The sequence below is a fragment of the Phragmites australis genome, chromosome 14 (genome assembly GCF_958298935.1).
Source record: "Phragmites australis chromosome 14, lpPhrAust1.1, whole genome shotgun sequence".
NCBI lineage: Eukaryota > Viridiplantae > Streptophyta > Magnoliopsida > Poales > Poaceae > Phragmites > Phragmites australis.
This window is the reverse complement of record NC_084934.1, coordinates 7,403,196-7,428,091: the sequence shown is the minus strand read 5'-3', so window position 1 is coordinate 7,428,091 and position 24,896 is coordinate 7,403,196. Positions and strand designations below refer to the sequence as shown.

At 45.6% G+C, this 24,896-nt stretch overlaps 1 long non-coding RNA gene and 1 pseudogene across 2 annotated transcripts; both read right to left on the bottom strand.

Annotated features, from left to right (window-relative positions):
• Window positions 1-2,059: 2,059 nt before the first annotated feature.
• LOC133890900 (uncharacterized) lies at window positions 2,060-17,211 on the bottom strand (annotated as a pseudogene).
• On the bottom strand, window positions 7,230-9,653 carry LOC133890902 (uncharacterized). 2 transcript variants are annotated; one of them, XR_009904122.1, is made up of 5 exons: window positions 9,010-9,652; window positions 8,647-8,857; window positions 8,110-8,524; window positions 7,552-7,634; window positions 7,230-7,419 (listed from the first exon to the last, which is right to left on the bottom strand). It is a non-coding gene; the product is annotated as an uncharacterized LOC133890902 (long non-coding RNA). The 2 variants fall into 2 exon arrangements; XR_009904121.1 differs by having other exon boundaries at window positions 8,647-9,653.
• Window positions 17,212-24,896: the final 7,685 nt, after the last annotated feature.

Sequence of the window (24,896 nt, the reverse complement as noted above, 5' to 3'; positions counted from 1 at the left end):
ATCAACTAAGATTCAACTTGCTCCAATAAGTCTCGACTAGATACTTGAGCAGAACTTCGACTAGCTCCGATGAGTCTCGACTAGATACTTAAGCAGGATTTTGACTTACTCCAATGAGCCTAGACTAGATCGACTGTTACTCGAGTAGAGCTCGACTAAATACTCTAGTAGAGATTGCAATGTACATACCTTATGTCGATGTGAGATTTTGAGACCCCCGTGATGTCGATACAGTAGGCGATGACGAAGATGAAGTAGTCGAAGTTGATCTCGGTGTAGCAGACGACGATGACGATGTGGATGAAGTAGCATACATTAATATCAAGGAAGAAGATAGTGAGTAGCCGTGCCGAACACTTCCCAAAAACCTTATTGCCCTTTCTAGTGCAGGATCCCAAGGGCGATGGGTTCCGGAGACCTGCTCTCCCGTTCGTCGGTGCATACCGGCGCAATGAGATGGAGTAGACTACGTGCGACAGCATAGCAGAGAGAAATTGGTAAAACCCTAATTGCGTATGACCTCTCTTACTTGTGGCAGCAGCTAGCAAGTATCTATAGAGGGAGAGTCATGCAGTTGAGACGTGCCACGATCAGAGTCTTGACCATATATTTATCTGTTTGTCCACGCAGCAAAAAGAATAAAACTGCAAAAGTAAGCCGCATCTACGTAAGGAATTGGACTTGATTTCAACGAACCATTCATGCAGGTGCCGCGTGTCCATGCCCTCCGCCCCAGCCACGACGGGTGCAACGAGCGAGCGCTCGTGTGTGTTCTTCTAATCCTCTTATCCACACATGCTAAGTGGGTGGAGGAGAGAAACCCTTTTAAATTGATCTCTATCTACATCTACTAGCAAGATAGAATTAAAGATACACAATTCCCTTATATGGTTAAGCCAATATTTATTTAGAATTATATAAATATAATGGGCTAAGCCCATATATTCTAGCAAGCTCAACCAGCTGCTACTGCACATCCTGGAACTGTCGGTGTTTAGGGCGCGCACGGCAGCGGCCCCGGTGCAACAAGAAACCATGCCACGTCTCCTAGACGATGAAGACGACGAGTACGGGCGGCTCCTCAACGAAGCCCTGGTTCAGGACCCAAGGACGATGAGATCGACGACGATCATGACGGATTCATGGACGACGACGGTAATGGTCTCACGAACGAAGATGACAGTGACGGTCTCATGGACGAAGATGGCGACGGCGATGACCTCATGTACGAAGAAGATGACTACGAGGAGGAGCTCAACCAGCTGGTGCCGTACATCCTGGACCAGCTGGCTTTCAGGGCGCGCGCGGCGGCACCCCCGGTGCAGCAAGAAACTGCGTCGCGTCTCATGGACGATGAAGACGACAAGTACGGACGACTCCTCAAGGAAGCCCTACTTCACAACAACGATCATGGCAGCTTCGTGGACGACGACGGTGATAGCCTCACGAAAGAAGAAGACGACTGCGACGATGTCGTGGACGACTATGAGGAGCTAGACCAGCTGATGCCGCACATCCTGGACCTGCCGGTGCTCAGGGCACGCGCGGCAGCACCCCCGGTGCAGCAAGAAATCACGGTGCGTCCTCATAACGTCTGGTGGCTGCAACGTGTCTCCTAGTTATGTCGTTCCGATGAGAAAAGAAATCAAGGACGAGCTTCCTCTGCTCTATAACACAGAAACATGTTCCAAGTGCTCTGCTTTTTGATCATCTCTAAACAGAGAGTGACGATTACTTTTCTGACGAAGCGAAAGCGATTGTGCATAGAAACTCTTACCCTCGCGGCTATCAGCAGATCGAGACCAATCCTCCTCATTGGCGGCCGTCTTGCCGTCCTAGTTTCTTTTGAAACGAAACCGACAGAAGAACTGCTCATCTCTTCAGACAATTGATGCACATGTCGTAAGTTTTGTTCTTTTTTCTTCTGCTGTAAGTCGTAAGTTTCGTTCGTGTGCCCGTGCTGCATGCAAGCGTGCAACGCAGTTTACACACCGTTGTAAATATCAAGAGCTGTTTCTGAACTGACTATATACGATACTGAACGGATGGAAATGGCATGAACTCAAATTATATTGATCATAATTGCGAATGCGTGTCAACACCCAGAAGAAAATTGTTAACCAAAACATGTGCAAGCTTCTCCAAGACGAATGCTATTATTTGTATCCTGCATCAATAAGCAGGGAACCTCATAATTAAAATGGGCACCAATCCTTAAGTTTTTGCTCTTCAAATTCTACTCAGCACACATGAATAATGTTGTAAGGACATACAGGAGAAATTTGAAGCGGCAAGCTTGAAGCTAAACATGTTCGTCCTTCACCTGCTTAGGTAGCCATTTTTCTAGTAGGAATTCCATAAGTATACAACAATGGATACCTGCAGTGTAAGAAACAGCACAACAGCTGGAACAGAAGCTACAATCCATCAAAGCAGAGCATAATCCAGGTACGAGAAACTGCATGAAATACGTGCAAACAAGAAGAAATTACCCATAGACAGGCATTTCAATGAAGAGACAAATTTGTTTCAAAAAAGCTAATGCAAGCATCTGAACCTATATATGATTAATGATCATGAATAGAATACTACAGTTATTAAATAACTTCAGTAGTTTATTACCTCAAATAAAGGGAGCAAGCCACCTCATCTCCGAGCCATTTCCATTTGATAAATAATAGATCTTTTTCCACTTCTCTTCTGAAAAACTCTCGCGCCGAATGATCTTTTGCCTGGCCAACAAACAGATGCCATTGTTCATTGCTTGAGCTAGAGGACTAAGAAAGCTACTAAAAAATAACAGAAAACACAAACTTGGAAACTTGTGCAAACATACGAGACTGTCAGCCATGACAGAATATTCCAATTCTATCACTAGACATGACTAAAAGGAGTACCTCATATAATAGTGACACACAGTCTCAGCTTCCTCTACCGTGTAACGTGGAAACATCACGCGAGCATCAGAAGGAACATCTGGCAGCTGCTGCCGTAGTTTGCCAACTGCGGTTGAGTGTGAAAAGGCTCCTACCATCATATCATTATGCAACATTGACCTATAAGCATTGACCTGTCAAAGCACGAAATGAGTTAACAAACTATATTATATCTAATACAACCTGTGTCTATGCTAGTGTAAAAGGATCAACGAGTATTGTACCAAACTAACAGTACAATTCTCACCATTTTAGTCAGAGGACCTAAAAGCATCATGAGACCACATGTCACATGATGAATTTTAGTTTCAAGGCCATATAATGGAGACGTGAAGGAACGGAATATTCCGAAAGAATTATTCATGAATAGGAGCACGTGGAAGTTGGCAATCCACGTGCCAGAACCATGACTTAGGCTACCGGTCTCCTTTTAACTTTATATTACTATTACTATATTTACTGTTACTGATACCTTTTTATTTTCTTTTTTAATCCAAGGCTTTGTTGTTGTTGTTTCATGACTATATAACAGTTGGTGTGGGATCCGATATATAAGATAAAACTTGCTATTATGAGTTGTAAACTACATATAGGGAACTGACTAGTACAGTTAGAAAAGTGCTGCAATGCTACACATTGAGCAAAATTTAATTTGGTATCTCAGACTTAGAATACCTCATCAACTATATTACAAATCTCTACTTTACCAAAAAAATAAGTAAAGCACCCCTGATCTTCAAAAACCCACTCACACTGGCTATATCAGGCTACAAAACAGAGCACTCTAGAGGTTGCAGAAGATAAGAAAAATGAACACACAGAAAGGGCAATAACCCAGATTTTACATCATCACGACCAAAACAACTAGAAAATAATCAAAGGTTTGGTACTTTCAATGGTCGAATATAATGCTCGAACATAATGCTCGAGCATGATGTAAGCAGCTAAGTGCAACTAACCATTGTAAGCTCTTTCGCATGGATCGGTCGACAGGACCTAACAGTTACAGGTTCCTGGAAGTCACTGAATGTAAACCAACTGTTGTACTGCAAAAGGAGAAGGAAAAAAGATAGCATTTTATTGTGTTTTGTCATTAATAGGGTTCAAAGCAGGCAGTTCAAATAAGGGACTGAACACTATAAACAATACCTGATCAATGGCAAACAATACAGGAACATCTTTAACAAGTGACAGCTCCTTCCTTAAGCAAACTAAAACACCAACTGAAGCATGCGTGTGGGTTATCCCAGTTTGAATGAGATCATACAATGTGGAACCTTCAGGCATTTCTACTGTGCCAGACCCTTTCATCATTCCAACACAAGCACCTTCTCCCAGAGGAATAGGCTCAAATATTTGACATGGTAATTGCTGCAAGCGTGTTTCGTTGTACTTCAAGAAATCCTGCAGCAGCAATAGAAAATAAGCGGTGTTTTGAAAGGCGTACAGCTTTTTAAACTTTGGCTAGCAATATCTTTTAAATATTTAGATTGGACATATAAAATTGATATGATCTGAATTGTCTAGAAAGTACTTCCATAACACTATAACTGTTAAAAGTTCTACAACTATATTACAATAGAAATTAGTGGTCAGCTTTGCATTTCGGGGATTGTGTCTCTGTCCAAACTGTCACTTATTCCAAATGTAATAAGTAAACCAATATAAAACTAAATGAACAACCATGATTTTACATTCATATTGACCTTATAGCAAAAAAAAGCTTTCTTACAAATATAACTGCAATTTGAGAAACCATTTTGCTACAGTATGACCTGATGATAAAAAGCATAGCATGATTAAGACATATATAAAAATAATATCAATCTGTAAGCAAATCAACAATATTATAATACACTTAGATTTCGCATTCCTGGAGCCACTTTATGAATTCGCAGCGCAAAAATTGAGAAATAAAGAAACACTACTGGTCCCAATTTACAAGAGAAGATTCTATGTTTATCATGATGCAGTGACCACCGGTCAACACATGGTACTCTTGTATTTATTGTCGGACTTGATAGTTACACTATGAACAACACCAAGCTAGAAAAATTTAGAGTGCTTAGACAGAATACATGAAATATTGACAAGAAAAGCAAAACAGATCGTGATGATAATGCATTCTATTTGCACCCCTAAATATTGAGAAAAGAATAAAAGGAACATAGTCTATTTAAGGGAACCAGAATATACAGATCATATAGAGCTTATAACCTGCATGATCTTTGCAGCCTGTACTGGTGTATCAAAAAAATCACTGTATGTGTTTCTATAGAAGAATCCTCCATGGGTCCAATCCTTCCCTTGTGGAACATAGAATACCAGCCATCCTTCAGTGCGTGCCCAGTGGACAAGCATAGCAAGTGCAATGCTTTTACCACAGCTCCGTGGGCCATCCAAGACAATTTGTCTTTTGATATCTGAAGACAGGCAAAGGAAAAATGATTGAGAAATGTTCATAAACAAATAATCTGAGGCAAATATATGCAGATGTTTTGTATTGCATATGTTCTGACAATGATAATGTGCTCTGTGTAAGAAAATAATTAAACCATGGATTCTCATAAACAAGAATCTATTATGATGCAAATTAAACAACTTCACTCTTGCAACGTTGTAATTTAATAAAAAAATATGATACACTTTCAAATGCACCATTATCTGCATGCCTATAGAGTGATAGTATTGCTCCCATTTTCAAATGGTATCAATTCACAAAATGGAATGAAGGCACATTGCAATTCTGCCTGCAGCACCAATATCAAACCAGAGCTTATTTCAGAAAGGTCCAGCAAAGCACAAATAACGAAATTAAGGTTTTTTTTTTTTTTGGCTATTGGTCTTGCTGGGTGAAAATCATACCACTTCTCGAGTTAAGTAACCTATTTCTTAATAATTATTATTTTTCCTTCTCTGATAGCATATCTTATGAGTGGAAAAGAACTCTTGCTGAATCAACGAACATATTACCTTACTTTTCAACATTAACTTTGACAAAAAAAAGTAGAGGGATCATTGCGTCAGTTCATTAAAACCACAAATATGATGCATGTTAATGGGAGAAGCATTTACTTGACCACTATTTGCAGTCAGCAACAATTGTGCTAACTAGATATGAAACAAACCAACAAAATGCATGCTAACAAAACACTTAAGCAACACAAACCATATAAGCACCATGCACACAGTGTGTAAACTAACAGCACAGCATGTTGTATCAGAAGAAAATGCATCACATACAGTCTAAACAGGGAGCAGCACCCAAGATGCAACAGTATGAACACATTACACACCCTTGCAGTTGGTTGTAATGGCTGGATCAACAATCCTACAGAAGTTATCCCGGAGATCTAAGAAGTTCTTCCTCACCATCACAGCACATCGTCTCGTCTCCTGAAACTCCTTCATCATCCCTGCTGGCAATCCCTCAGGTAATATGGCATTCCACTAATCCAAACTGAAAAAAGCCACATCCCAGTTTTAAACTTTAAATAAATCAATATCTCAAAGCAATCTCCAGTAGCATAAAAAAGAATCAATCTGAATAACATCTAATTTCCTGGTTGCACTTTATAGTGTCACTTTAATTTTTATTTTTTGCATCAAAATATTATAGGACACAGAATGTTAAAGACTTCTAAGTTGAAAAAGATAACTTTTAATAGATATACGTGTTCAGAAAATGGATCACGGCTTCGTCAATGAGCACTACCGGATTTCGGTACTTTGCCGTGTGCCTAAGACACACGGCGAAGGCTTAAAAACACTCGGCAAAGTGTTTGCCGAGTGTAACACTCGGCAAACAGCCGTCGGCGTACACAGTGCCGGCAAACAGCTGTTTACTGAGTGTTTTCTATCGCGCACTCGGCAAACTCTTTGCCGAGAGTCGAATCCGATACTCGGCAAAAAAAAGCGACTAAACGGCAGCAGGGCCGTAACGGCCGGTTTGCCGAGTGTCTAAGTAATACACTCGGCAAACCCTTACTCTTTGCCGAGTGTTTACACTCGGCAAAGGGTTATATATATATATATATATATATATATATATATATATATATATATATATATATATATATATATCACTGCATTTCATACCATCACATAATAAATTCGAAATTCACTAGACAAGGCAGATACATCACATCCAGATTCAACTTTGACAAATACAACTTCACATTCATGTTTACACAGCACATTCATGTTTACATAGCTTACATAGGACATGATGGGTATCACATTTGAGCACTAGAAAAGGATCATATCCAGTACATTCTAGACATTAGCATTTTACTCTAAACCATATGAATTAGATCTTACATTGGTTGTATGAATGGTAGCACCAGTGGTCATGCTAATCTTATGATCTGGCACAAGCTGAATGTCCATCTTCTGCAGCACGATTGCAAGTGCCACTATTGTTTCTAGAAGAGCGAATTGATCTCCAACACATTTCTGGGGAGCTCCACTAAATGGGATATACCTGGGAAACAGAAGTGACAGGAGCATGGCACAGTTTAACCATATTTTTAAGATGATATAAAATCAATCAGATAATAAATGGACCATATAGAAATAACAGGATAAAAAAAATATCGTAAGGTTATATTGTGACCTGAAATCCATGTTTGACTCATTTGGAATGGATCCCTCTAAATCAAATCTCTCTGGAACAAATTCAACTGCTCTATCCCATACCTTTGTAGAGGGAACAAACAAACAATCACAACAATGTAATATAATGTTAAATGCTTGATTAGGCATTGCTACCAAAGGATAGCACTATCATATGAACAGAGCAGCAGCCATGACACAAGGCATAGCAAAGCCTCTTCAAATTTTAGCAAACGATGGCAACAGTGTAGTGTAATACTTCAAAGTTTCGGTTTTTAGGGCCTATCGGCAGCAAACTAGTCTATTCAATGTAATGAAAGAATTTTCCTGATATGATGTTATCATTCTGTTAGGCATCGATTATAGAAACTGTTACATCAGTGTAAGCAGCATCAAGGCCCCATATATAAGATAGTTTAACTAATAACTGATAATTAGCAAATCTTCAAATAACCCTACAATATTTTCGGAATAAAAAATCCATATAGCTCAACATGCTGAACATAGATATGCCATATTTCACTATGCAATATAGTTGTTATAAGAACTCAAAGAATACCAAGTCAACGAGGTGTATGATCTAATATTCAGACAGTGAAGTATCTCAGGGGATCTGTGTATATTGTACACTGAAATCATATCTTGACCAGATTTAATCTTATAGTTTCCAGGAAGCACGTCATTGATTATTGCACGCCTTAACAGCACCTGTCAACAAGGAGTCCTTGAGTCACCAAAGCGAATTCTAAATTTGCTTGTCTCAAGCACAAGGGATGTACAGGAGGGTGTGGATATAGCCACATAGACCCGTTTATACAGCTCATCAAGTACTTCAGCTCTTTTACATCTTCATATATGGGGAGTCTACAATTTTCCTTACACTTCATAATCAGTTCTTCAACAGTGTTCCTAATGATGTTAACTGCACTTTCTGCTTTTATCTGTCGAGGAATTATCTTGCACAGAAAATCAATCTGTGACAAATGAACAAGGATTATATCAAGCATCAATCAGGCATTTTTTCCAATCTGCAAGTTAACCAGGAAAACAAAAATGAGATCCGAAATTAGAAGAACAAAATGACAGAGGAACCAACCTTCGAGTATGGCAGAAGATCTGTAGAGTGAAGCTCTGCTTTTTTAAGTGCAGTATAAACAGCATCAATGACAGGACTATCTGTTGTTAGGGAATCAAAATTGTAGTTGAACTATGACAAACCAATCACATCCAATGTCATCTGAGAAAACCTCTCCTCCATATTGATAGTTTCACCCCTCGAAGCATGTGCCTTAAGTTTCTCCACTAATCTGTCGGCACATTTACAAAATACTTTTTCAACCATCACTGACAGAAATCGCTTGTGTAGAGATGGCTAAAATTGCAAGAAATCAAGGTGGCCAATGTTTTTGGTGGTAAATCGTCAAAGCCAAAGTTTACGGTAGCAAATAATCGAGCCCACCTTCTATGATGGCAAATAGTCAATTATCTCTTGTTTCAACCCATTGCAGAACTCTGAATTCCGATCGACCATTCCATCCCACTAAAAAACATCACACATTAGAGAGCCTACCGTCTACAGCGCGCCCTCTGCAGTGGCGAACCCGGACCCGAAGAGAAACTCGGAGACCTCGGCGACCTTGGCGACGAGCCCCTTCTCATAGCGCGACCCGTACCCACACAGCACTTGCTTGGCGACTGCGGGGTCGCTGACAACGACGAAGTCCCGCGGCCCCGCAGCGAGGCGGTACACGGGCCCGTCCTCACGGAACCACTTGAAGAGCGGAAGGAAGAGCGCGCCGCCGAGGAGGTCCCGCACGTCGTCGAGCTTGGCGGTCGCCACGGGGATCCTCGAGTCGTCGCCTCCCTGGCCGAGGCGGCGCGAGAGCGACGTGAGCCAGTTGGGACTTACCCATGAGGTGGCCGTGGGCTCCCCGCCCCCGCCGCCGTCGCTCCTCGGTGGGGGAGGGCGGACGCGGAAGCTGGAGCGGAGAGGAGGCAGACGCAGGCACCCCTGCTGGAGCACCGCCTCCGTCCTCCGGGGCTCTGCGCCGCGCCGGCTAAGGAGCGGCACCCCGCCGCCGCTGTCTGCACCACCTGGTCGGAAGAGAAAGAAAGGCGCGTCCGAGATTGGGAGGGGAACGAATGAATAACGCGCAGCCGGGAAAAAAAGGCGCGGCCGACGAAAAAAAAGGCGCGGTCACGGGAAAAAAATTATTTCATTGTTTGCCGAGTGTTAAAATACAGACACTCGATAAAAAAACTGATTTTTTTAAGAATGTTTTTTTTTCAAAAGTGTTGTTTAGTTTTCTTTACTTCTATGTTTTTTCTTTCTTTATTTTATTTGTTTTATGTTTTTTTCTTTTCATCTATTTATTTTTTTACACCATGGTAAGCTATATGTTGGTGGTCGAGTGTTGCCACTCAGATGTTTCAAATTTCTTTCCATCTCTTGAGTAAGACCTAAAAATAGACGCAACAACATGAATATAATTTTTCTACCCATTTTTTTTCCATTATTTCATGCACTTGCGGTACAAATTTGACTTATATCCATTAAAAACCTAGAAATGCACTCAATGAATTAAAAATTGCAAACGGACCCAGAAAAATACCAAATTTTAACATGAAATATGCTATGTTGTATGTTGAGTGTAGAAAAAGTTTCAAGGTCAAACGATGATTCAATCGTCACTTCGGCTTCAAACCTGATCCGTTACGTCTCGAAACCACGATCCTTCCTCGGAGATGCTTCGGTTTCTAAGCATCGTACGTGACAACTTTTCTGAAACCTTCTCAAATTTTTACCATAGCCTCTACGTATCATATCATGACACCATGGTGAGTCTTATATTTTTCAGATTTCGTTTGCTTTTTTTAGAATTAAAAAACCAATAAGCTACATGTTGGTGGTCAAGTGTTGCCACCTAGATGTTTCAAATTTCTTTCTATTTCTTGGGTAAAGCCTAAAAATAGACTCAACAACATAAATATGATTTTTCTACCCATTTTTTTTCATTATTTCATGTACTTGCAGTACAAATTTGACTTATATTCATTAAAAACCTAAAAATGCACTTAATGACATAAAAATTGCAAACGGATCTAGAAAATACCAATTTTTAACATGGAAAGAGAGGGGGAAAGAAAATAAAAGAGAACAAAAGAAAAAAAGAAAATAAAAGAGAAAAATATTTTCGTGTCCTAAAAAAATAAAATAAGAAATGTTTGCCGAGTGTCCGTTAGACGACACTCGGTAAAGGAGGGATGCGACGTCAGGGACACATGGCGTGATGTTTGCCGAGTGCCCGACTTTGCCGAGTGTATTTTCTTGAGTTTGCCGAGTGCTATTCTTTGCCGAGTATATATTTTTGAATTTGCCGAGTGCCTAATTATTTGCTGAGTGCTTTCGTGCGGCACTCGGCGTAGGGGGTCGTTTGCCGAGTGCGCGACAAAATACACTCGGCAAAGAATAGGACACTCGGCAAACCTTCAGATTCCGGTAGTGGAGGAAAGCATAAAATGACCTTGCTGAGCTAATTAAACCAATCTTCGAACTTTAAAAAAAATCAAGAGGGTATCCGAATAACAGAAATAACCAAACTATTACTAGATTAGTGATGATCAACACAATGCTAAGCCGTGCACAAAAATTTCTAAATAGGATCGAACTGAAACCTACTTGCAATGGTATAACGACCCAATCCCGTACAAATCTATCAGGTTAAATTTAGGTTCATCTATTTAACCAATGTGCTACCTAATAATTGTTAATTTGGCCAGAGAAAACATCAACACTAAAATCCAGACATCATAAACAGTACAAACACATAGAAAGTGCACGCGCATTTGGATCCAATCGAAACGGCAAGGGAGGGATGAGGAGGGCTCGTACGTGAAGTCGACATAGATGTTGGTGTCGCGGTGATTGAAGGTACCGAAGGTGTCGGTGAAGGCGAAGAGCGGGCGGCCGCCAGGACCGACGTCGAGCGCGGGGTCGTACGTCGTGTTAGACGTGTCATATCTTGCCTTGCATGGCAGTTTGTATCACCACCGATATTCCCTCCAAACCTCCCGATTCTGTTGCTATAAATCGGTTGAGTTGTTATGGCAAGGGTGAGGTGTATATATGTGGTTTCCTTGGTAATGAATCAATCGTTGCGTTGAGCCCAATCATTCTCACATGGTATCAGATTTATTCGATCCGTAGCTTCCGCTCCTCTCTCTTGTCACAGGCGCCTGGCATGGCTGCGCCCGCTGACTCCCTCGACGCATCCACCTAGGCGGCTCTCGACGCCGCCGCTGCGGCGGCCGGTGCAGCTGCCGCTGCGGCTATCTCCCCCGACACCCCTACTGCATCCCTCGCGGACACCATTGCCGCCGCGACTGCCGATGCGGTCCGAGCAATCTTCGCCTCCCTTTCTGCTCCCGCGTCGACGTCTCCTGCGGCACCTCCTACCCATGCATCCGCGCCCACCCTGGCTGCGCCCCTACAGCCGGCCATACCACCGCGTGGATCCCTTCCAGAGGCTGCCACCCTCTCCGTCGATCCCGGTGATGACGCCACGGCATCCCTTCACGCCCAGGCCGTGGCGGTTCTCAACGTCAAGACGTTGGTCCCGGTCACTCTTGACCTCGCTGCGGCCAACTACACAAAGTGACGGGGTCTCTTCCTTGTCATCCTCGGCAAGTATGCATTGGCCGACCATGTCCTGTCCGATGCCTACCATCTGGACCAGACGGATTGGGCGCGCATGGATTGCGTCGTCCTCGCATGGCTCTACGGCTCCATCTCCGCCGAGCTCCTCGAGATCGTGATGTCGGCCTCCTCCACCGTGCGTATCGTTTGGCGCGGCCTCGAACACCAATTTTTGGGAAACCGGGAGCAGCGCGCCCTCAACCTCTCGGCGGAGTTTCATTGCTTCGTCCAAGGCGACCTCTCCGTCACCGACTACTGCCGACGTCTCAAGAGCATGCCCGACGGCCTTGCTGATCTCGGCGAGCCTGTCACCGACCGCACGATCGTCCTCACGCTGCTCAAAGGTTTGAACGAACGGTTTCGCCACCTACAGACCATTCTTCCTTTGCAAAAACCGTTTCCTACCTTTGTCGAAGCTAGATCGCAACTACTGCTTGAAGAGATCACTCGCGGCAGTCGTTCTTCCAGCGCATCGACAGCCTTTCTGGCCGCTGGCTCTTCAAGTGGCGGGACTGGCCGCGGCTCTGCGCCCGGGGGCGGTCCTGCCCCTCCTCCTGTCCATGCCGCCGGGTTTGGCTCCGGTGGCCACGCCGGCCACAACGGCAACGGCAAAAATAGCGGCGGCAACGGCGGCCGAAATTCCCGCAATAACCGCCGGCGTCGCGGTAATGGTGGTGGATAGAATGGCTCGGGTTCTCCATCTGGCCAACAACAGCAGCAGCAACACTCTTCCTGGCCCAGTCCCCATAATCCATGGGCTGGTACGATCCAAATGTGGCCTGGACCACTGGGCCGCGGTCTACTCGGCCCACGGCCGCCTGCTACATTGGGCCAGGCGCCCTTCGCTGGTGCTGCCTTGGTGGGCCAAGCTGGCGCTGCGGGTGGCGTGGCCAGCTTGCCTCCCACGATGATCCAGCCCACCACTCCCCTGGCGGCCTTCGGTGCTGGCCAATTTGGCTCGGCTGCACCGGCCGGTGCGGCCCATGCTCTGCAGCCGTACTACTCGCCTCCTTCGCCAACAATCTGGAGCAGCAACAGCAGCTCGACCTCGGCGCCTACATGGGACCAGCACGCACTGGCGAATGCATTCAACACCGTCTCCCTAACACAGCCGTCTTCCCCTGCTCATGATTGGTATATGGACACGGGTGCCACATCTCATATGGCTTCCGACGCCGGTATCGTCTCCCTTTCCCATACACCCTCCTCACATACACCTTCTAGTATTATTGTGGGCAATGGCTCTTTTCTTCCTGTCACTTCCGTTGGCTCTACAAATTTGCATGGCTCCTTTGCTCTTAACAACATCCTGGTTTCTCCTCAAATCATCAAGAATCTCATATCTGTTTGGCGTTTTGTTTCTGACAATAATTGCACAGTTGAGTTTGACCCTTTTGGTTTTTCCGTGAAGGATCTTCAGTCCAGGACCGTGATCGTCAGGTGCAATAGCTCGGGTGATCTCTATCCGTTCTGCCCGTCGTCTCCTGCGCATGCTCTCACCGCCGACTCCACCACCCTTTGGCACCGACGCCTTGGTCATCTCGGTCATGATGCTCTCGCCCGCCTCATTCGCTCCTCGGTCATTCCCCATGGAGTCTCCACCACCATTTGTCACGCCTGTCAACTTGGTCGTCATGTTTGTCTTCCTTTTACTAGCTCTTTCAGTAGAACCACAACTGCTTTTGAGTTGATTCACTGTGACTTATGGACATCTCCCGTTGTTAGCGTTTCGGGTTACAAATATTATCTTGTCATTCTTGATGATTATTCACATTATGTTTGGACTTTTCCTTTGCGTCTCAAGTCCGACACTTTTTCTACCATTTCTTAGTTTTTGCATACGTGCAGACTCAGTTTTCCACTACTGTTCGCAGTATTCAGTGTGATAACGGTCGTGAGTTTGACAACTCCTCGGCCCGCATTTTCTTTCTCACCAAAGGAGTCACCATGCGCATGTCTTGCCCACACACCTGTCCACAAAACGGGAAAGCCGAACGTATGCTCCGTTCTATCAATAACATTGTTCGCTCCCTTCTTTTTCAAGCCAACCTCCCCAGCTCATTCTGGGTCGAGGCCCTTCACACCGCCACCCACCTCATAAACCGCCACCCCACCAAAACCCTTAGCCAGCACACTCCCTATTTTGCTCTACATGGAGTCCATCCTTCCTACAATCACCTTCGTGTGTTTGGGTGTACTTGCTACCCCAATCTCTCAGCCACTGCACCACACAAACTTTCACCCCGCTTGGTTAAGTGTGTCTTTTTAGGCTACCCCCTTGAGCACAAAGGATACCGGTGCTTTGATCCAATCTCCAACAGGGTGATCGTGTCTCGCCACATGGTTTTTTATGAGACATCATTTCCTTTTGCTGAGCAACCGTCTAATGCCACAAGTGCTGCTGACTATGAATTTTTGGAAGATTTTTCTGGTGTTTCACAGGCGCCTATCGGCCGGGCTTCCGCACCTTGTCATGCCGTGCGCGGCACTGGTGCACGTCTCGATGTGCCGCCCGGGGCGCCCCCTGCTGATCGCCCGCGGCCTGCACTGGTCGGCACTCCACCTCAGCTACATGGGCCGGCCGCTCGGGCTGCCTCTGTTGGGCCTGCCCCCGACATTGGGCTAGCCTCGCTCCCTGCTGAGACCTGTCCTTCGCCGAGCCAGGCCTCAGCGCCTCAGGCCGACACTCCTGGGCCTTCTGCTGCTACAGCGCCCGGGGGCACCTTGCCTCTTGCGCCAGCCCCGTCAGCTGTGCCCACGCGTGCCCGGAGTGCACGCATCCCTGGCGGTCAGCGGCCCCCGTCCGCTCTTGGCGCATCGCCAGCCGTGCCGGTGGTCAATTCGCATCCAATGACCACTCGCGGTAAGGATGGCATCCACAAGCCCAAGCACAAGGAGAGCTTGCACATGTCCGCCTTGTCTCCAGTTCCGCGCACATACCGTGCTGCCCTGACGGATCCACACTGGCGTGCCGCCATGGAGGAGGAATTTGCTGCTCTTCAGGAGAACCATACTTGGGATCTTGTTGCTCGCCCTCCTGGTGCTAATCTCGTGACTGGGAAGTGGATTTTTCGCCACAAATTTAAGTCTGATGGCACCCTGGACAGATACAAGGCTCGTTGGGTTCTCCGGGGCTTCACTCAGCGTCCTGGTGTTGATTTTGATGAGACATTCAGCCCGGTTGTCAAACCGGCCACTGTACTATTCTGAGTCTTGCTGTCTCTTGGGATTGGCCTGTTCATCAGCTGGATGTCAAGAATGCCTTCCTTCATAGCACCCTTGATGAGACCGTCTATTGCATTCAGCCTTCCGGATTTGTTGATTCCACTCATCCAGATAGAGTATGCCGTCTCAACAAGTCCCTGTATGGTCTCAAACAAGCTCCGCGAGCCTGGTACAGCAGATTTGCCACTTTTCTGGTGTCCATTGGTTTTCATGAGGCCAAGAGCGACACATCCCTGTTCATCTACCGCCATGGGGCTGATTGTGTCTATCTTCTACTCTATGTTGATGACATTGTTCTGACAGCCTCCTCACCAGCCTTACTCAGCTGGACGATCCAGGCTCTTCAGTCCGAGTTCTCTATGAAGGACTTGGGTACTCTTCATCGCTTCCTTGGCATCAGTGTTACTCGGCAGTCCACTGGCCTCTTCCTCAGCCAGCACCAGTACTGCCTCGAGATCCTGGAGCGTGCCGGCATGAGCAACTGCAAGCCTTGCAGCACACGTGCGCCAAGCTGTCCACTACTACTGGCGCCCCCGTTTCAGACCCGATTGATTATCGGAGCTTGGCTGGTGCATTACAGTACCTCACCTTCACTCGGCCTGACATTGCTTATGCCGTTCAGCAGGTCTATCTACACATGCATGATCCGCGGGAGCCTCATCTTGCCGCTCTCAAGCGGATTCTTCGGTATGTTCGTGGCACTCTGGAGCTTGGCTTGCTTATCCAGCGCTCGTCTACTCATGAGCTTGTTGCATATTCTGATGCTGATTGGGCCGGCTGCCCCGACACCCGGAAGTCTACCTCCGGCTATGCCGTATTCCTCGGCGACAACCTTGTCTCTTGGTCCTCCAAGAGGCAGGTCACCGTCTCCCGCTCTAGTGCTGAGGCTGAGTACCGGGCTATCACCAATGCAGTGGCAGAGACTTGTTGGCTTCGACAGCTGCTTCATGAGCTCCACGCACCTCCTGCTCGGGCCACCCTGGTTTACTGTGACAACGTCAGTGCAGTCTATCTCTCGACCAATCCAGTGCAGCACCAGTGCACCAAGCATATTGAGATCGATCTACACTTTGTTCGAGAGAAGGTTGCTCTCGGTGCCGTTCGTGTTCTTCATGTCCCGACAACATCACAGTACGCGGATATCTTCACCAAGGGCCTGCCTACGTCTGTCTTCACCGAGTTTCGGTCTAGTCTCAATGTTCGACCCATCGACGCTAAGACTGCGGGGGCGTGTTAGACGTGTCATATCTAGCCTTGCATGGCAGTTTGTATCACCACCGATATTCCCTCCAAACCTCCCGATTCTGTTGCTATAAATCGGTTGAGTTGTTATGGCAAGGGTGAGGTGTATATATGTGGTTTCCTCCGTAATGAATCAATCATTGCGTTGAGCCCAATCATTCTCACAGGTCGGGGGCAGCGGGTCGGTGGCTAGCTCGAACTCGGCGTCGATGCCGTCACAGTCAGCCCCGCCCCCGCCTCCAAAGTCTGCCCTCGTAGCGTTGTCGGCCGATGACACGCCACGCGGGTCCTTGGCGCGGACCTTCCCACGGTTCGACGTTGACGCCACCGACTTGCCTCCGCCCTTCGCCTTCGCGTAGGATCGCGAAGCCAGGAGGACTGATGCTAGCGCGACGGGCGGGTCCGAGCACGCGGTGGGGCAGACGCCGCCAGAGACTGCCGCGGCGGCGGCGGCGCTGCGGCGGAGGAGGGGGCGGAGGAGCATTTTGGCGGCGGGGTTTAGGCCCTGTTTGTTTCAGCTTCGGATTCTGGCTTTTAGCTTTTATAATCCGAAGCTGAAACAAACAGGCAGCTTTTGGTTATAGCTTTTTAAAATCTGCTGGTTGGATTGTGAGAATCTGAGAAGCTGGTTTTCCTCAGCTTTTAATAGATTGTGAAAGTCTATTTTACTAAACTGTTCATTAAAGTTTTTTAGAATCTATAGTCTAAAAGCTTTTCATAATCCAGCTTTTCACAATCCAGCTTTTATAAGCTGCTTTTCAGAATCTCTAGCTGAAACAAACAGGCCCTTAGGCTGGGGGAGTGTAGAGAGGACGTGCCGATGTGGTCACTAACGTTTGGAGCTCAACCGGACTGTTCCGGGGTTGGCTTGTGGGTTGTTGGGTCACTAATGGGCTTTCAATTTTCAAACAGGCCGACATAAAATATCACTTTGTTTTATATTTTTCCCTGTTGCAAAGGCCCACCTGCTAATCCAGGCAGATCCGATTTTCACCTTTCAGCTGACACCGATTTTGTATGCATGTCGGATGTAAAATTGACATTGAAATTGGGAGTTTTCTATTATTATATTTTCTAACATTAATATTTAAATAAATAGACTCCTGATACCAAGAATTATATAAATAGACGTCCATCGCTCTCTGAAAGGACTGATAGTAAGTATATCACGGTGACACGGGTACCCCTTATCACCCTCTTATAGGGCGGTTAGGCCTCACCCTTGCCCTACCATCTCGTACCCCCTTACTGCTCTCTCATAGGGCGGTTAGTGTCCCTGCCACCCTCTGAAGGAGTAGGTAGCTCCCCGCCACGTGCCCTCCTCTTACCGTCCTCTCAGGGGCGGTTTGTCCCCTTGTCGCTCTCTCAGGAGGTGGTTAGTCTAGTTCTTTTAATAAAAAATAAAAAAGATCAGAAGTTATGTAAGATAAAAAAAAAATTCTAGAAAATATTTAAGTGAAGATAAAATAAATACAAGTAAGTGAAATGATAAAACCTCACTGAATGTTAGATAGAATATGTACATGAAATGAATATATGAAATTTAAACATTACTAATAGCATGTAGGCTACATCTAAGATACATACACAACTTAAGTAATAGATTAAAAATGATAGAACCACCTTGAATTCAACAAGTATAATAATTAGTAGCCTAAATATTACAGACGAAATTGCCCTTGAAGTTGTATGTGCCTTATCTCCCGGACCATCCAATAGTAATAGTATTTTGGGGATTTTGATCTACGTGGTGTTGTTGTATACAAAAAATAATCAAAGTTAGGATCCTAGTCATCTGCCCATCGTCAGAGAATTCACAATGGTGTGAAGTTCTCTAAGGAGTAAGCACGAAGTCATCACACTGGAACCAACCTATTCGGTTGTGACGGAAGTGGTAGAAGCATGTCCTCTTGTAGTGGTTGTCGAACGACCACCTCTTTCACAGCGGCTCAAACCACCGCCTCTTTCACAACGGCGTGAAGGTTTCGAATGACCATCTCTGCGTTTTCAGTTATGTTCAGGTTGGCAGCTGTCATCAAAGAGTGGATACAACCCTAAAAAGTTCTTGATTGGTTTGTTCCGTAACTCTTTATCATGAGGGAATACCTAGTATACAAAAAGAGCATATGAAAAATATAAACATGTCTTAGAAGTCAACCTCTAAACTGGGATATGTAATAACGATGAACATAGCTTAATGTGCTCCTCGTACTACTGATGGTGCATAAATATGGTGTGTGCTCACTTGCTAAAACACTTTACTATGTCGGCTAGTTCGCACACCCTGATATATCTCTGACGGCACTCTAACAAGTGCATCTTAAGGTCCATAGAGGTCACAGAGCTTACCGTTCGCCGCCATTCCTTCAAGGTGAAACATGGACAACGGAGCATGGTTTGTCATTTCGACACCACTTTGTTCAGGTTCTCATCCTTGAACACATCGTCACCTTTTGCCTAGGTCAACCTCATAGTTTGTAGGGCTAGCATTGAGAATTGGATGTCCACAAGAAATATCTACTTGAAGAGGCAGCCATGGTGTGGTATTAGTTATCAGATGCTAGTTCTGTTTCGGAAAACTACAATGTCATAACATTCTCATTGCCTCGACCTCGCATTTTATATGCAGGGACCGATGGTGTATGGATCAAGTGTAGGTACGTAATTTCGAGATTGTGTATGCATTGGATGCCTTCTTGCACCGAGCGGTCATGAGACTCTGAGTAGTTAGCAGTGTACGATCACATCGCTCTGAAAAGGTGGCAGAGGTGACTTCACTCTGGGAAGCAGGTAGTGTGATGTCACATGGGATTAAGAAATGCATTAATATCATGGTAAGTAGTAACGTCTAAACATGTAATAAATAGAAAGTAGATATGTAATACACAAAAAACAAACATCTAAGTTACGAAAGCAAAGATAAAATCCTACTAATGTCTCCCGCGTTGGCATCAGTTATTCCCACCATCATAGTCCTATCACCGCTATCGTTGGTTCACCCTCACGTGGCCCCTAGAGTAGTTCAGGTTGTCCAGTGGAACAACCTGCCTAGTAGGCCTCGTAGTGATCACAAATGTCAAGGTCTCCTCCTAGGTCTACTACGTCGGTAGTAGAGCACTGGCCAACTGGGTCTGCGTGACGACGTCGTAGTCCGATGTGCCCTAGAAGAAGGCTCTCACGATATTGAACCCGAGGTCCATCCCAAGCTCATCCTCCTGACTCAGGTATCACGACTGGGATGTTGCCACTATCATCCATGCATAATCACTCGTGGGGCCTGCGGACGGATGAATTTATTAGACACAGTAAATATGAAAATGAATGTGTTAGTAAAAATGCAATATTGTACCTGTATGGTACACAGGGGTAGTTGTAGATGGCCAGGCCCGATTGTCAAAGTAGGGTGTGAACGTTGGAGGTGCAGATGCAGATGACCCAACTTCATCACTGTAGTAACCTACGGATGGATGATTATATTAGATATAGTATTGAATATATTGAATGAGGTAGTATATTGGCGCCTATTACCTGAGAGCCCTACGAATACTGAAGGTGTCAGCGCTTGCCATGGTCTAGGTCTCTGCGATGTTAAGTATGTAGGTGCACCTAACATATTTTTTAAATAAATGGATTGGTAATAGAATAATATCTCTAACCGACATGCGTGTGAATAAGACGTACCTGTTATTACCGGCCCTGGAAGGCATGGCCTATGCGGTGGTGTGGATGCCAGCCCCAGTAGAGGGGGACTCTGTGTGGACCCCACTGGACCTGGAAGGGGCACCGACAACGTTTGTAGTGGATCTACATGAGGTAAGCTTCAGGGCCCACACGGTCTTGTCAAAAACTCATTTGACAAATCCTGCTACATCCTCCGCACTAAGCTAGATCCCTTGTCTGAGGCATCCCATGGCTCCACCCACGTCCCTATGAATATCGTATATGATATCGGCCTGTTGAAATAAACATGAAATAGGATTTTCAGTTTATAGCGGTTCATATAGGATTATATGTTGAAAAATGATAAGTTAATCAAGCATACTGCTAATGTAGCATCCTCATCCCAATGGCCAGGGTAGACCTCCGTAGTCGAAGTGACGTGAAATCGGATAGTGTCTAGGGTGTAGGTCACATGTGTATGTGTACACGGGACGTACCACCACAGGTACCTCATAGGCTGGGTCATTGAAAGGATGAGGCTCCTCGATGAAATCATCAAGGGCATGGGCCCACACCGAGACGTATGGTGTCAAGCGATCTGCCCGGAGTTTGCCACCCGATTTGCCCTTATGTGTATACCTGCAGGTCAACCAAATTAGATAGACTATAAATGAGATGAATGTTATGGATTATATATTTGATTTTAGTTACTTGTGAATTTGGGGCGGAATGGTGTGAACATTGATGAGGGGGAACACATAGAAATGTCCGAACTGTCTCATCACGCGGTGGGGTGAGTACTCCTCGATGTAGATGTCGAAGACGAGTAGTGTCTTGGTAAGCCAGTAGTCCTCGTCGTAGCCACACAATGAAGACAAACTGATAGGCGCACGATGTTGTATCTTCAAGTGGCTTTAGGGGGCCAGACCATGTCCTCTAGACGCAGACGGTCGAACTTTGACCTAAAAAGCTCGTACATGTTGTGGGCCTGCTCATGCGCCCAGTGCGGTTGTGGAGAAAAATAGCAAGAAAATAGACTAAAAACATGTTGCAAGTAAGGCAAAGATATGTTTCCTACGTACCCAACGTCGACACCACAATGAGCCCATGGTGGGCCCATCTTCCTCGAGTTCCCCATACCATTCCTCAGGGTACGGGGACTGGTCCACAACGGGTTGGCCGATTGCGACCCACTCATACGACCACAACTGTAGCAGCAGTGGCCAGTGGGCATCCAACAAATGTGGGTAATGGCTCCTTCTTCGTGCATCCATCACACAAGGCCCGATACGTCACCACTAGGACAGCGGAGGCCCAGCTAAACTGGGGGACCTCATTGAGCTCCGCATCTACGTTCCCCCTCACTTACAGAAGAAGTGTCCTCGAAACTAGGTGGCCTTGGCCGCTGGTGAACATAACCCAGCCGATCAACCAAAGCAGGTAGCACTCCAAGTGCCTCGCGATCGAGTACACACTGGCATCCGGATGGATGTATGTAGGCTTGAAGTAATACAAATCATGATGAGTAAAATATATTGGAAATAGTATAGAAAATGGGAAGGTAAATTGCAAGGTACTTGGAATTAGCGGATCCACTTCTTCGTGGGTCCGTGTGGATCCGATAGGAACTCGGGCACATAGATGGGTGCATCATCCTTCCGCTAAATAGGGCCAAACCACGCAAGCATGATGTTCATCCAGTTTGCATTCAGGTCAACAACTCCAACGGAGGCTCCGGCCCAAGGTAAGCCTTACAGGTATGCTACATCCTGCAACGTCAGAGCCATCTTGCCACATGGGAGGTGGAAAGTGTGGGTCTCAGGCCTCCATCGGTCGACCAGTGCTGCGATCAGCGAGTGGTCAAAATAGAATTGCCTCGCAGCTGCCTCAGGGTTCTCTGTCACTCGGGCCTCCAACAAACGACACAATGATAGGAGTCTAGATGCTGCCAATCTATATAATTTGGAATTTTAGGTGAATGTAGAACATGCAACCAATAAATGATCAGGAATATACGCAGCTGACTCGCGACATACCTGCGCTTCCAATGATCGTCAATTGTAAGTAGCTCCATGGGGCCATGTGGTCAGAAAACTCCTAACTCAGTTTGGTGAATGGCAGACAGGAACCTGTGGTGCTTCTTGTCCACTGTAAGGTCAAGAAGTTTAGGGGTCGATGGGTGCGTCATATCTACATTGAAAACAAATATAAGTAGTTTGTACCATACATCTAAACACAATTACATGAACAATGTATAACATACATGTACATATAGTTACATGAACATATTACATGTACAAACAGTTACAAATACAAATGTAAGCTCCACAATCAAACACAAATCTAAGGTCCAAATACAACGTACATAGGTTAGGCGAAAACCTCACAAATATTATATCCAGATACGATAAACACATTCACACTTGAGCGCTGTCATGACCCCCCTTACACCAAGTGCATTTTTCGGTTAGTTCTTGTATGTGTAACCAGTTTCATCGCACTTGCTGCATCGCTTCACCCTTGGACCCGCCTCAGATTCATCCATATCATTCTGAATCCAATGAGTTTGTCGACGTCTCGGTTTGTACTTCATCTTATTGAAGTTTGGCACGTAGATTCGCATGGGATCTGGATCACTTGTAAATGTATCAACAATGTCGTAGGTATAAAACTCATGATTTCATGTGTTTAGTATCTGATTATTCATAAAGTAGCGGGAAACATATTGTCGGGAGCATATTGGACTCCCCATATGTAGCTATGACGTGTGTGCACAACTTGGGTTGCAATTGTGGCTTCTGGCACAAACATATGCATGTTTCATTTTTAAGCACGCACTCTTGCACATATAGCTCATGTCAGCCACCCCTACGACCCTTATCCTAGCACAAGACAGTGAACCTATGCTCCGCAGCTTCCTCCTGATTTGCGCGGTGCATATGTGCCTTCTTTGTGGCATTTTCCATGTACTCATATAGTATCAGTCCATAGAGCATACAGTTATCTGCCATTGCCTTCGAGGTAGCTGCGTAACGATCAATGAAATATCTACAAGTTCCATGCAGAATACATTCAACAATTCGAACAAGAGAGAGGGACCTCATACTACGCATAACCCAGTTTTAGATCTCAGCAAGATTATTTGCCATTATCCCATACCTTGCTCCTCCAGTGTCATACATCAGGGCACATTTCTCTCTTGGCTCATTTTGTATCCACTACGAGAAGTTCCTAACAGATGACCCCTCCTTACTATCTAGGGAGTATCTATTGAGATGGGTCCAAGAGCAACTGACTCCTCTCCGGTGTCTGCTACCTCGATTGACTGTTTCGTTGTTAGTTTGTCTAGCCTTACCCATAGTGCGTTGAACTTTCTCTTCTAGTTTTATCTGCACAATTTCTTGAAAAGATTTATCAAGTGCTTGTTTTTGACTTGTCTGTAAAAGTTTGCACCCATATGCCTTATGCACCACCTATTCTTCAAGTCGGACCACTTTGCTATAACACAACATCGAACACTACTGTATTGCATATCCAGCAAAGCCTGCAATAGCACTGCATATCTATCATGAATCAAACATACATCAGATTGGTCCAGAACAATAGCATGGTTTACCTGCTTAAGAAACTAATACCAGCTATCCTCATTCTCGCACTCCGCAAAGGCAAACCATCTGGAAGCTCGTCGTACCTAATCCCCAAGAGTCCCAAAACCTTTTTGCCGCCTTATCCCTAACCCAAATCACCTTTTAATGAGGAGATCGAGTCCCAATTTGCGCCATCGCTGCCATATCCTAACTGACTTGGCTGGCCTCTCTATCCCTCCCTGCCTATAAATAGCCGCCCCTTGACCCTTTCCACCTCATCTCGAGCCTATTGCCCATCAAGCTGAGGCAAATCCGCTGCTAGATGGCCGTGCACCGAAGCTCCAAAGTTGCCACAGCCCTTAGCTACTGCCAACCCTGCTCAGCCATCACCTACGACACCGTGCTCCACAACCGAGTCCACAATGAGCCCCTGGTTTAGTTCCGCCACTCGTCATTGATCATAGCGCACCAGAGCACCTGTTCCGTCGAGTCCCAAAGGACGTTGCTACTGTACGTCATCGCTAGGCCGCCTCATCACCTCACCAGTCATCACGAACTGCTAGGTGAGATCGCCACCTTCTTGTGATGCTATTTCGCCGCACGTCGTCGACCTTAGGTCACTGGAGTGCCATTTCGGTAGAACTCCGGCGACACCGCCTCCATACCCGAGCTTCCTCCACCGTCGGTCAACTTCTTTCTGGCCGCCAATTCTTCTAGTCATTAGATCCAAAACTGATGGCCACGATTAGATCCAATCATTACCCCTTCAACCGTCAATAGGAACTGCCACATGTTCAACATAATCCCAATCAGCTTTGTCTTGCCACCTTGTCATCCATGTCAGCGTTTTCGCTGATGTGTCATCCATGTCATCAAGCCACCTCAGCCTAGTAAGCATGCCCAGTCAAAGTTTATTTTCTTTTATTTGTTTTAATC